Source organism: Phalacrocorax carbo, chromosome 3, assembly GCF_963921805.1.
Source record: "Phalacrocorax carbo chromosome 3, bPhaCar2.1, whole genome shotgun sequence".
Taxonomy (NCBI): domain Eukaryota; kingdom Metazoa; phylum Chordata; class Aves; order Suliformes; family Phalacrocoracidae; genus Phalacrocorax; species Phalacrocorax carbo.
In genome coordinates, this window is record NC_087515.1 from 20,499,884 (window position 1) to 20,512,672 (window position 12,789).

The 12,789-nt window shown below is 41.7% G+C and overlaps 1 long non-coding RNA gene across 1 annotated transcript; it reads left to right on the forward strand.

Moving 5' to 3' along the window:
• The first annotated feature begins 273 nt into the window (after positions 1–273).
• Positions 274–11,896, forward strand: LOC135312820 (uncharacterized). The gene is made up of 3 exons (XR_010372438.1): positions 274–311; positions 6,667–6,791; positions 11,657–11,896. It is a non-coding gene; the product is annotated as an uncharacterized LOC135312820 (long non-coding RNA).
• Positions 11,897–12,789: the final 893 nt, after the last annotated feature.

Below are 12,789 nucleotides of genomic sequence, written 5' to 3' on the forward strand. Positions count from 1 at the left end.
AGTTTTCAAAGGTATCGTTAGGCCTTAAAATACGGTTGTAGTCTTGGCTAGCACTGGTGTCCCTCGTTACCCTGCAGATGCAATGTCTTACAAATGTAATCTGAACTCATGCTTTTTAATGCAGTTTATGCTACTAATCACTTGAAATTCAGCATTTTTTCCCCTTTATAATGAGACTTAGCTTTTTATTTGTATGTGGATGGAGTTTTGCCAGAAAGGATTATGTCAAGTGGTTTCATTCAGCAACGTGAAAACTTGTGTGCTTGTCTCTGCAGGTACAGAGAAGTTGAAATCAGGCAGTTGCAAAGAATGTAAGTAATGACTCCACTTCTGTATGTGATTTTTTCCAGGGAGCAAGCTGGTGGTGTATAACTCTTTGAAAATGTGACTCAAAATGAGATGAAATTTTCCTAGCCTGAGTGTTTAAGTCTGTCTTAAAACATAAGAACTGCTTTGTGAGACAACCATGTTTTACTGTATAAAATTTTATGTGCAATGATCAATAATTAATTGGGAAATTGTTGCTAGCAATTTGAGTAAACTCTTCCTGACTCCCAGCTGTCTTGATTAGAAAATCAGAAAACAGTTTGCATTTAACCTGCAACCTTTGTACCCTTGACTTCAGCAGGCTGTAGGCCAGGCTGAGAGCGACTGGACATTCATGTTGTGCTGAGGTCAGGGTCTCACCTACTGAGCAATGTCACCTAAACTTCCTTGCAGCCACCACCTGCAAGCGTGACTTTGCCTTGTCAGGTGGCTCTTTAGGCTCTGTCAGGAGAAGGTGATGCCCAGCTGAGCCTTTACAAAGGAGATTTGTTTTGCACAGACACAGGTTGGTTCTACTGGCCAAAGCAAGTGTGAGTGCTACTGTCCACCACTATTCATGACGAAGTTCAAAGCTACAGGAAAAAGGTCTTGGGGCACCCCATCTACCTATGATGACAAGGAAATAATGGTAAGGACCGATACCTCCTAAACAGTTTTAATATGTGGTTTTAGTGCTGCAGCTTGCAGTGGAGATGAGCTGAAGTGTGTAAGAGTGTAACACATAGCTCAGGGTCATTGCTAAAAGGGAGAGGTGGGCTAGTTTTTGAAGCCTTCATCAGACCTGGCCCCAAGGTGGGAATACAGTTGCTTCTCTGGGACTTCGGTCACCTCCTCAGCAGCCACACCTGCATTTTCCCTCAGCAAGTTAGTTTTGTTCCAGGAAGGCTGCAAGGTATGGCAGGGTTTTTCTTCACTGCAACACGTTCAGTGCAACGCTGAGTTTTGTCATGCCTAATAATTGAGCTGATTTGGTCTTTCAGCAGGATAGTGGTGGTCTGAAACAAGGAATTAGTTTAATATCTTGTGACAGAACTAATGTTAAAACTTTTCTTTTCCCACTGGCAACCTGGAGCCTTCACTTGGCCTTGCCATTGCCAACAGCTTTTCAAGCTCATGGGTGACATCCTCCCTTCTCTATACTCAAAAAATTTAGAATCACTCTGTTCCTTAAAAAGGAAAATGAAATAATTAATTCTTAGCAATACTATGGAGCCAACAAAGATCAGCAACTATGAAAGATGAAGACTGCAGCATTTTAGTAAAATGTTTCCTTGAAGAGATGTTTCTAAAGGGGATTGATGACAACAAAGAAGTGGAAAGAGAAAGACTATCCATTAAAGAAGATCTAGCATGACCCCAAGTAGAAGCCAATTTTTCTGAAACTGCTTTTCAGTTTTGATTAATTACTTGGCACCAGAAATTGGACATTCAACAGCACTGGGTCCACTGTTGAAATTAGCTCACTGGAAATCATTGATGCAAAGCTAAAGGTTTACAGTAATGACCAGACAAGCCAACTTTTTTAGATTTTTGTATTTTCTATGTTTGTGTGCAAGGAGTCAGCACTGTTGTTTATCTGACAGCCTCTAGGTCAGAGGCTTTCATGCTCAGAATGGTACAACAGCATAAGTTCCAGTATAAGATCAAATCTAGACATAAGCAGAAATTGTATCGTTTCCATTTGCGATCATATATTTCAATAGGACGTATATCCTGCACTCGGTAGGAGATGTTTAGGAAAATATTTGACGTCAAGAGAAAGCAAATGTGAGTAACGGTATTTCTTCCATTTTATAAACAAACTACCCAGCAGGTTATGAGCTCAGTTCAGTGCAGAAGTTCACTTACCTCATCTTATTCTTTGAAAAGAGACTAGCTCTTTGCTAATTTTCCTGACAAATGGATAGTCAGAAACCTTAGATCTGAATGCCAAAGAGGAAAGAAAAAGCTTAGGAAATGTTTTAAACCTGTGTACAGCTAAGCATGCATAAAAAGACATTTCCTGCTTGAATTGCATGAAGAGAGGGGTACAGCCTTAGTGAGTGCTGGGTGCTGCACTGTCTCTCTCCTGGCTGGCTCAGCCAGGGAATCCACCATCGGAGTGCATTAACTGTTTGCAGCCATTTTTCTCTACATTTTGCTCTAATCTGCTCACAAGAGTTCACATACCTTGGCACCTGCATAAGAGATGTATATTAAAACCATGTCATGGCTGTCCAGGCCTTGTCGCAATGAAAGCTGCTGTGAGCTGTTCTTCTGGGAGTTGGGCTGTGGTGAAAAAGCTTCTCCGGGCAGATTGGGAACAGCTCACAAGCTCACTTCCCTCTTATTGAGTTTTGGATGAAAAGGCCAGTCTGAAAGCTGCTATTACTTATATCTTTCTATTCAGCTGCGCTCTCTGAGGGCCATATCAGTTATCAGCACTGAGAGTCACACAAAAAGAAAAAAGAGAAACTTTGTGCTCACAGTAAAACACAGATACTTTTGAGCTCATTCCTTAAGTGTGAGAGGGAAGGAGTTTGGGATTAGATGTGTGTGGGTGTGTTAATGGAGGTATTTCTCCACCAACTTCAGCCAAGATCTCTCAAGGCTCATAAATTTGACTAGCAAGGCCTTTGTTTCAGTTGTTGCTGAATGATACGGATCACTAGGTAGCTTTTTCGCTTCTTTTTTTTTTTTCTTTTGTTTTATTATTTGCAAATTCTCTTATCTCAGATAAAAAGAAACTGCCTGAATAAAGAAACCAAAATAGCTAGGCTTATTTAATGTCATTTCAAACATCTTAGCAAAATCCGCATTATTCTTCATGGGTGTTTTTCCTCCTGAACTAGTAAGATTTCTCCTTCATTACGAAAAAGGTCCTGACAGTTGTTCTTCTGGAGTATATTATTTCTGCCAAGTCATTGTATAAACTACAGTAAGATTTCAAGGCCCAAGACAAGGCCGGTCCTCACTGATTCTATAGATCCCACAGCCCACATTTCTTTTAACTGAATGGGCTATAGCCCCTCCTCGCTGAGCCTGCTGATGAATTGAAACATCCAGTAACTACCGAATGTGAACTGATGAAGTCAAACAGTAGTGAAGAAGAGAATACCCAGCTTCCCTTTCTTTCAGTAGAGAAATCTGTATTTCCCTCAAGAGCCTTTTTAAAGACGTTCAAAATGAAGCTCAGGAGACTGAAGTGCCATCAATTAATCACAACCTGTGTTCCTAGCACAAGGCACGCTGCAGCTTTCAGGACTGATAGTTGAAATCTCAGGCCTCTTTCGCAGAAGCACCTGTCTGCTGTGTCTTGGGGTTTAATTTTGTCATTTTTTTTTCTTTTTTCTTCCCTTGTAATCTCTGATGATTCACCCATTATTTGAGTTGTTATTCTGGCATTATTATTCACTGAAGGGAATATATGAGAGATGAGGTTTACTGAGAAGAAAGAGCTGATCTGTTCTGATCTGTTTTTCACAGTTTTAAGGACACATATTCAAACAGAATTTCCTTTTAAGCTAAGGCTGTGTCAGACTTAGGTACCTGTTTTAGGAAATGACTTTTATGTAAAGGTTTTTCATTTAAAGAAAACTATTTGAGTTTATTAAACAGAAGCACCTATTCAGTTCACAGATCTTTTGTTTCACGAAGATTTTGGCATTTAGGGCTTTTTTTCTGGCTTTTTCTTCAATATGCTCCTAGTAGGCTTGTTCTTATTTAAAGCATGTTTCAAACAGTTTTGTTATACCTACATTTCTGTATGCTTCATGCTTTTGGTAGGTCTCTTTCTTTAACAGATAGATGATGTAATCTCTCTTGTCTGCACCAATAACTGTTTTCTCCAGGTCAACTTCTCACTGTTTTTGTGAATGTGCAGAAACTGTCAGATTTAAAAAAAAAAAAAAGGAAGAAAGAAAAGACTTTGTCAACATTGCATGTTTGGACTAGATGTAAATAAAAAGTGAGATGGAATGTAACATAGTTTTAATCTCTAAATTAACACGTAAAATGCAAGTGTACTATGAACTATTTCTTTATATGATCAGACACATGACACTAGGACAGGAAGGTCATAGCTTCAGACAGAGAGACACAGAACAGCGGGAGATTTCCACAGCTCATTTAAAATAAGTTCATAGTTTTCTGGCATCTCTAGACTTTTTGGGTCTTGTTGCTAAGAAAAAAAAAGAAACTTAAGGACAAGGGAGGTTTAAAATCTGTTGTAGCTTTCTGAGCTTTTAGACTGATTCCAGCTTTCTTGTGTGAGCTTCAATTTTACTAGCAGCTTACCTATCGAATTATTATCTATAATTTCATTGAAGAATTAATGTTCATGTAGATGTGCAGCTTTATTCAGTGCCGATTTGAAACATTTTAGGCATTACTTAAATGTTAGTAACACCTTCCTGCTCAACCTGCATATTCAAAGTACAGTGACAGCAACTGCTACACAGTGTCTTCACTGGGAGAAGGGGGAGAGTGTTATTAATAATAAATACAAGTGTGGAGTGTGGACTTGTGCTAAGCACAGTTACTTGCAATAAACCATTCAAAATGTCAGAAAATGCCTGCCTACCTGCAGGCTCTAGGTTGTCCCTCTTTTTCCTCAGCAATGGGGCTGTGGCAGGAATTGTGGGAGAGAATTTAGGAATACCAACTCTGGTAGCCAAGTCACTCAAAGGAGGCAGAGGTCCTCTTTCATTTGAGGACCCTCTTGATTATGATGCACATCCACATGTGTGCCACAGAATCAGCAATGGCCCAGTGTTTAAAAATCAGTAAAGCTGGTTGGCATGGAGGTACCTGCTGGGGTGTGGGAGAGGAGAGAAGAGTGAGAGAAATGTCATGAAAATACTGCTCCTAGAGGTTTCCATATCATGTGCATTGGAGCTGCCTTGTGTAAAAGCAAGGAAAAAATGCCATCGGAAAGAAACACTGCTTTGTGGGCATCTTGCATGCAAATACATCTGTGTGCACATCTGTGCTGGAATACAGGCGTAGATACAGATCATTAACATCTATTTTCTGAAGGTGATCCAAAGTATCAATCACTTGAATTACTGCAGTAAAGCCTGTCTTTTAATGAAACAAAAGTGAGATGTGAGAATAAAAGGTAACCTACTTTTAAATGTTTATAGAAGATAAAGGTTTAACCACAAGTCTTTCATCAAATGGAAGACAGTAGGAAAAAAAAGTTTAGAAAATGCCCTTTGGCTGCTCTTTACTGTGTGGTGAAACCTCACAGTATCTCACCTCATATACTATATGGGCCCTAAAGGCAGCTGGAAATGTTTAGAAAAACGTCTATTTTGGTACATGGCTGCCTCTCTATCTGTTATATCCAGCAGTGTTTCAAGGAAGGGAGATATTTGCTTAAATGAAAAGCCCAGACCAAAGTGTGAGATGGTAAATGGCGCTCGAGGGTATACAGCAGTCTAAACGGTGCCCTCTGTTAAAAGAATCAGCCACCTGACTGCTCATTAGTTAGCAGTAAATAATGAGGAATAGCTTGAGGCAGGAGCTCAGAAGTGCAGATGTCCCAAAATATTCACCCAGTTTGTGGTGTCATGAGATCTGTAGTGTCGTAAGGTAAAATACACTTAATCCCTCTTCTGAGTGAAGTAAAGTATTTTACAGCCTTGGTGGAGTCTAGTAATTTTGTATAATCTTTTCAGTGAGGATATCAAAAAAGGAAAAGCAAGGTCTGTGAGATTGGGCAATGACTGCATACTTTCCCCCTTCCCCATTGTGTTGCACACCCGAAAGGCACTTAGCAGTAAGTGGGCACCCCTGGAAATTCCCCATCGGGAATTTTCTCTCAAAAGGTAGTAGGTGATGCATTTTGAATTAGACTAATAATAAATCTGAGTTTCTCAGATGGCTCCTTTTGTTTTAACGGACAGACCAGCACCCCAAAACAGAAATGCCCCAAAAGGGGGAAAGTCTGGGTGAGGAGCGTGGGCAGTGGCAAGGTTATGGGAAAAGCTCGGTCATATTTAACAGAGATGGTGCCATTGCAAAGTACTGCAGAAACGGAATAGGTTTGAGTAGAAATCAATTTAAAAATCAATGGACAGTTCTAAAAAAGGTTGTATCTTTTTTCTGTTAAGGCATTTTTAAACCTGAGAGAGTTCTAGAGCAAGGCTGGTTTTCTCTGCTAAATTTTAGGTTGCTTTGTATTTTGGGAGGTATCTATGGCCATAAAGTATTTGCTGTAGGGTTTTTGTAAGCATTTCGGTCACAAAGAAGCTTCAGTCCCATTAAATTTTGATGAAACTTGGCCTCCCAGGTGCCTACCTTTTCCCTTTTCTGAGCGTTCCTCCTTATCATCCATTTTTTTCTGTTTTTCCACAGTTTGGGTACAGCTCCCCAGTTGTCTGAGGCCACATGAAGTGACAATCTCAGAAAGAAGGCCTGCATAAAGACAAAAGTGAAGGTCTGTTCTCCATACCTAGCCTGATACAATAGCTCTTGCTCTGGTGAGTAGGAGGCGCCTCGTGTCTGGGTCTGTTCTGGCGTTTCCCTGTCTCCTTGACCCCTCAGCAGTGCATCAGGGCTCAGCCTCAGGCTCCAGTAGGTCTCACCCCCTCTTGTATCAGGTGTCATCTCATGTCACCCTCTCCTTACAGCTCACAGCAGTACCTGCCTTGATGTTTCTTTGATGTGTCCAGCTTAGTCTCGTACCAGACAGCCTCTGCAAAGGTGTCTGCAAAGGGGGGTACTCCAGGCAGACTCTGATGCCACGGCTGTTACACGCTTTTCAGTCATTGATTGCTGTAATCACCACCTGTGGGGGTACTGGTTGAGGTGCCTGCTTTTTTGTGTATGCCTCATTCACAGTAGGTTTCTCACCTCCTCCTTGCAGGAATCTGCCTCTGCCTGTGGCCTTTACTACGCTTTGCATGTTCGTTGTCTCAGTTAAGATGTCAACCTGAACTCCCCTCTTCCCCTGCCTTCTTACCTTTCTGCACCGTTTCAAATCCTGTTTACTGAGAATATTAAACATTTTTTCTGTGGTCTGAAAAATCAGACAAACACTGCTTGAGGGCTACCTAAACCCTGTAACCACGGGGTTTAAATTAGGAAGTGTTTCATTTAGGAAGAGCTTAAAAATGTGGGCCTGCACTGCAAGTCCAGGTTCGTTCTTTTGTTCCTGATGCCCCTCATTGATCTCAGTGTATATCCCAAAGACAGAGGGGATGTTTGCAAACAGATGGGAAGCTGGGCAGTAGTGAGAAAGCATGCAGAAAGGAGGAGCGATGCCACTGCTGATGGTGCTCTGCCAGAAAGGGGCAAATCCAGCGGTGTTCCCCTTGTCTGTGCCAGGCTGGGGCCTCCCTCACTCTTGGCCTCTTCTCCCCTGCTGATGCTGGGGTGAGATTTCCATCTTGGGTGCTGCACATGCTCAAAATATTTTGAGTGCCTGGGTGTCCAAGGTCAAAGGTAAAGGGGATCTCCTCCAGATGAACACTGAATGGCAGCAGCCCAGGAAAGGCTGCTGTGTGACTGCTCTGGGGATTTTAATCTGTGAGACAACTGATCTAGCAATTTTTATGACCATTAAGCTTTCATATTCTCTATTTCTTTCTCTGTCATGCATTTACACATATAGAAATTTGAAAAGTAAATGCAAGTGGAAAAAGAAGCGGGAAATCCAACCTCAATAAACTCTCCATAAAATCCACAAATCAAGGGCAAGTACATCATGAAAGTGTATTAGTCACAGAGCTATAAATTCCAGCAAATTGATTGTCATATATAATCAAAAGCATACTATAATATATAATAAGTTGAAATAAATACCGCAAACCAAGCTCAGGCTGTAAATGTTTAAGATTAGTCTTTCATACCACATATACCTGTGGTATAAATAAAGCAAGAAGGAAGGCTTAAAAAAAAAAAAAAAGAAAGAAAGAAGGAAAAAAGGTGTGTGTCCCAAAAATGGAAGTTGAAATGAAAATGTGGTCCTTTGCATTACACTCAGAAATTGCCTGCAAATCACAGGATGGCTAGAAAGGTTTTCACAGCATAGACGTGTTCACATGCACTGCTTAACAGTGACCAGTCTCCCCTTCTTGAGATGAACCCACAGAGAAGCCTGCAGTGATACTCCTCAAAGAGCATGTCCTACTCACTGTGTGTAGAAGTGACAAATGCAGAGGGTGCCTGTGACACAATGTTTGCCTCAAGCAGCTGGTGTGGTGATGCCTTGACTTGATTGGGAATGGTTGGAGACCATCAGCTGGGACTGCAGGAGCCCCTCTGGCTGCAGTATGGCTCTGGCCATGTCCCATGTCTGCCCGTGCTCCCTGGGTGACCCTTTCCACTCACAGTAAGCTGCACACTGCCTGGGCCACCTCAGTTAAGGACAACGCCATTCACAGTGATAGGACACCTCCAGGAGCTACCTTATGTTTTGCAGTGCTTACCAGGACCTGCTAAACACTGAAGGGCTGATGGGTTTCAGATCACATGTCAAATTACTGTGTATGCTCTTTCAAAGCAAAATACTTATTTTAAACTTCAAAGTTAGCATATGGACCTAGTAGCCCAAAGCTATCAAGAGCCTGTATTTAATCTAACAGCATGCAATTGTTTCTATGTGTAATCTGAAATGACCCGATGAGGATTCTTAGTCCCTAGGCTGGAAGCCAGTTTCTTCTTTATGTAGTATATATTCAGTACCAGTTGCCTAAGGTGCCTTCCTGTCTGCATTATTAATGTGATATAGGCCTACAGTTTCCAGTATCATATATATGGAATTTCTTTTCTCAGATCCTGAGCAATCCACATCTAATCCTCCAGCCGGAAAGCTGTTTAAAAGTCATGGCACTGGGCCTTCTGTTTGAAACCATTTAGCTTAAAACAAGGAATATGTGGTGTTGTAACCTACAGTGCTGCCTCCGAGCTGGAGGAGCCTCTGCGCTGTTAAGGACACTTCTGGCTTAGCCAGCAATTAACTATGGCACATGAGAGAGGCAGTGGGTGAAACAATACTGAGAAACCGATGGGGGTGCGTGGCAGTGGGACAGGGTAACCCACAGGGTGGCCAACCCGAAGATGCCAGCCCTGGACCTGCACGGAGGTCTCCCAGCACACCTGCCTGAATCCATGCCAGGGCAAACACTGACCGGGAAGCAGAAATCTGCTGTCAGTGGGGGCTGCCGTTTGGCTGGCGCAGTGCAAATGAAATCACTGGAGGTGGAAGCTGGTAAAAGGGAGCACCTCACCTGAGCCAGCTGTGGGCACCGACTGCACAACATTCCCAAACGCTTACCTGAAAACGTTAGGCAGTTTTCATTCACATGGAGCCTGTATCACACCACGTTTCCTTCTGTCAGTAACTTTTGCCAAAGCCCTTCAGGTGAAGATAGACTTGAGAAGCGTCCTGAAGCTGCCTGAAACCTGATACTTCCTTCCCGGCGGGATTAGAGTCCCGCTGTCAATAGCATGTCAGTGCAAAATGGGAGCAGCGATGTTTACAAAATTAACAAATGGACTTCAAGTTAAACACTGGGCAATTTGTGAGACAGATTTTTTTTTTTCCAAACGTTGACCAGTCTCCTGAGATTACTTGCAGGTGAATGTTCTGTTATTCTTTCTGGACTGACTTATTCTAACATCATGTCATTTTTAATTGCTTTTCTTGAGAAAATATGCTTACAACTCCATCCTGTTACCCTCCTCAGAGTGCTCTCGATGTTAACCTTTTCCCAAGGCTGCATTCACCATTCCTAAATCACATGTATAGTTTTACTGACTTCAGATCAGTTACTGCAGTTGGGAATGCAAAGTTGCATGCTGTATATGCTATGTACCCTATAGTATTAAGCTCTGGGCTTGCATCTAGGAGCACCACCAGCACCAAGACTAAATGGCACAGGCTCATTTATACTGGGCCCTGATCCCGTGAGGATGAGCATGTCGTACCTCGATCAATCCTGCTGACTTCCCTGGGACTGCAGACAGGAAGAAATTCAGCATGTGCCTACAGCCTCACAGAATTAGGACTTCCAACATTAAATCCTACAGCAAGAAGAAGAAGCTGTTATCGCAAGACACCCTTGCGAGGGTGCAAAGTGGAGAGTGGTATCCTATCTGCCAGCATCGTGTCTGCCCACCCCACTTTGCTAGACCCCAGTCTTCCCTCCAGCCACCACAAAACTGCATGATCCCAGTGCTCACCCCCAGATATTCACATCTCAGAGATTTCCTGAGTGGGTACAAAGCCTTGGCAGGAGTGGGTCTCCTCTGCTTCTCATTACCACTAACCATTTGGGATGAAGCCCATGAAAAAAGTGTTATTTTTAGCAAACCCAGCTATACGTGGTGGACTGAAAGTACATCACTTGTTTCAACAAGTAGCAAATATGAAGCTGGAGGAGGGGACAGGAAAGTATCCAGGACTGAAATGAATATTATTACTTTTTACCAAGCTAACAGGACTCCTTGCAACAGTATCAAAATAGCTGTTTGTCAGTTATTTTGGAAAAAAAAAGGGGGGGGCGGGGAAGGATTTGCTGCCCAGGTTTATGAGGAAGACACTATATTAATGCATTACTTTGGTTACACAATGTTTATCACGGTTTTCCCTTTAGTCTGCACCATTAAATGTAAAAAGCAGATCTATCAGCATCTAATGTTTCTTCAAAATACCATGTAGCGTCTAGAAAACTGAACTGTCAGACATGTTTGTCATGTACACATATTTTGTTATTAAATGTGTTCGGGCATGAGTTTTGGCAGGATTTCATCACAACTATCCTGAACTTTTCTTGACACCTTTTATGGCACGGAATACATCTGCAACTCAGGGCTTGGTAAGCCCTTAACTCTTTAATTATGAGCCTAGAAACTCCCTTCCTAATTATTGTCCTATAAGCAACATGATCTAATGCTCATGCCAAAGCCCAGATATTCATGCTGCAGGTGCTTTGCTTTGTTTGGCTGCTGTTTGCTAACATTTTTACTTTTTATGGTGTCAGGAGAGCAGTGTGTGCTCTGCATTCTTGTGTCAGCGTAATCCTGCAGCAGTTTGCAGTCACTTGCTAGCTGACCTGACTGATATCTAGTATTTGTCACCTTTTCTTGCATCTTTTACTCCAGCTAAGGTCAGTGCTTAGCTCTCACACGGTACATGCTGTTTGTACCAGGTTTAACCAGAGGACAGATACCCTCCTGTAAAGGGTTAGGGTTTAGCATTGGCTTTTGTGTAGTACCAAGTAATGCCCAAAACCTTCTCTTTTAAAGTAAGTGGACTCATATAAGTACTGTAGGAAATAAAAGAATAAGGCACAGATAGCTGTTGTGTCTAATGTTATATAAATCCCATTTTACACTACAGGGAAACTGAACTGGAAACTGGCTCAGTGTCTTGCCAAAGGCCACAAAGGATATCGGTGCCGGAGAACGAACAGACCCCAGGAATCCCCACTCTGTAGCCTCCGTGTGATCACTTTGAAAACTTAATTTCCTTCTGTTGGACTGATTTTAAAGAGAATAATGAAACAGGGAATTCTGCTCTCTTCCTTATGGCCTGAGGGAGGAAGTCAGGAAAAAGTTCATCTGATGACTTAATTAATTTAATAAAAGAGGAATTACCTACAAAGTTGGTTTTGTGAAATTTCTATAGAGACCATAAATCATGTGTATATTTTATTAAATATTAAGTTAGCAAGCAAAGATACAGCAATCTACAAAAATCTAGAAGACAATTTAATCTTTCCAAAGTATTAGCAAGTCCTACCTACTCATACCATACATACATGAATTTATACATGCACAATCTTATCTAAACCTGAATATATTTAAGGAAGAATATTTTGCTTTCTTAGGCTCTAAACTAAAGTTATGTAATTCACTGCTAAGGATTTTCCTGTTCCTTTTCATATTCATTCAACACCATGTATAGAGTTGATCACCTTATTAAAAATTATTTCTATTCTTCCTTAAATCTGGAGTTGCTAGTGCAGCCCCATCAGCCAACAGCATCCTCTGTAGCCTTTCAGAACACGTACAAATGGTGCCAGGTGTTAAGAGATGCAGGCCACGAGGCCAAGAAGTTTAACGATGGATTTATTGTTGAAAAGTGTATGCACTTTTCTGAAATACTAGTCGAACTTCAGGCTCCTCTTAAAACTGCTGTGTAATGAACAGAGTTCAGTACTGAAATAGTCCGTGCAATCTCCAGAGAGGAACCCAAAGGACTCTTCCTGGATGACAAACTATGGAAAACCTCCAAATCAAGTTGTAAACTTTCTCTCTGGGTAAATAACAATTGTCAAGACCGTATAGCTGTTCTCTAGGTTTACGCACTGGAAGAGAGAGAGCTTGAAGTTCATCAAAATTCTAGACCCAAACAAATTCAAGCTTTTGGGTTAGTTCAGATCTGGTTTTGAATGTAATAATTTGGACTGATTTCTATAGCCATACTGTTTTTGCAATAGAAGCTCGCTTACGGCTGTATTTTTCCAGGCT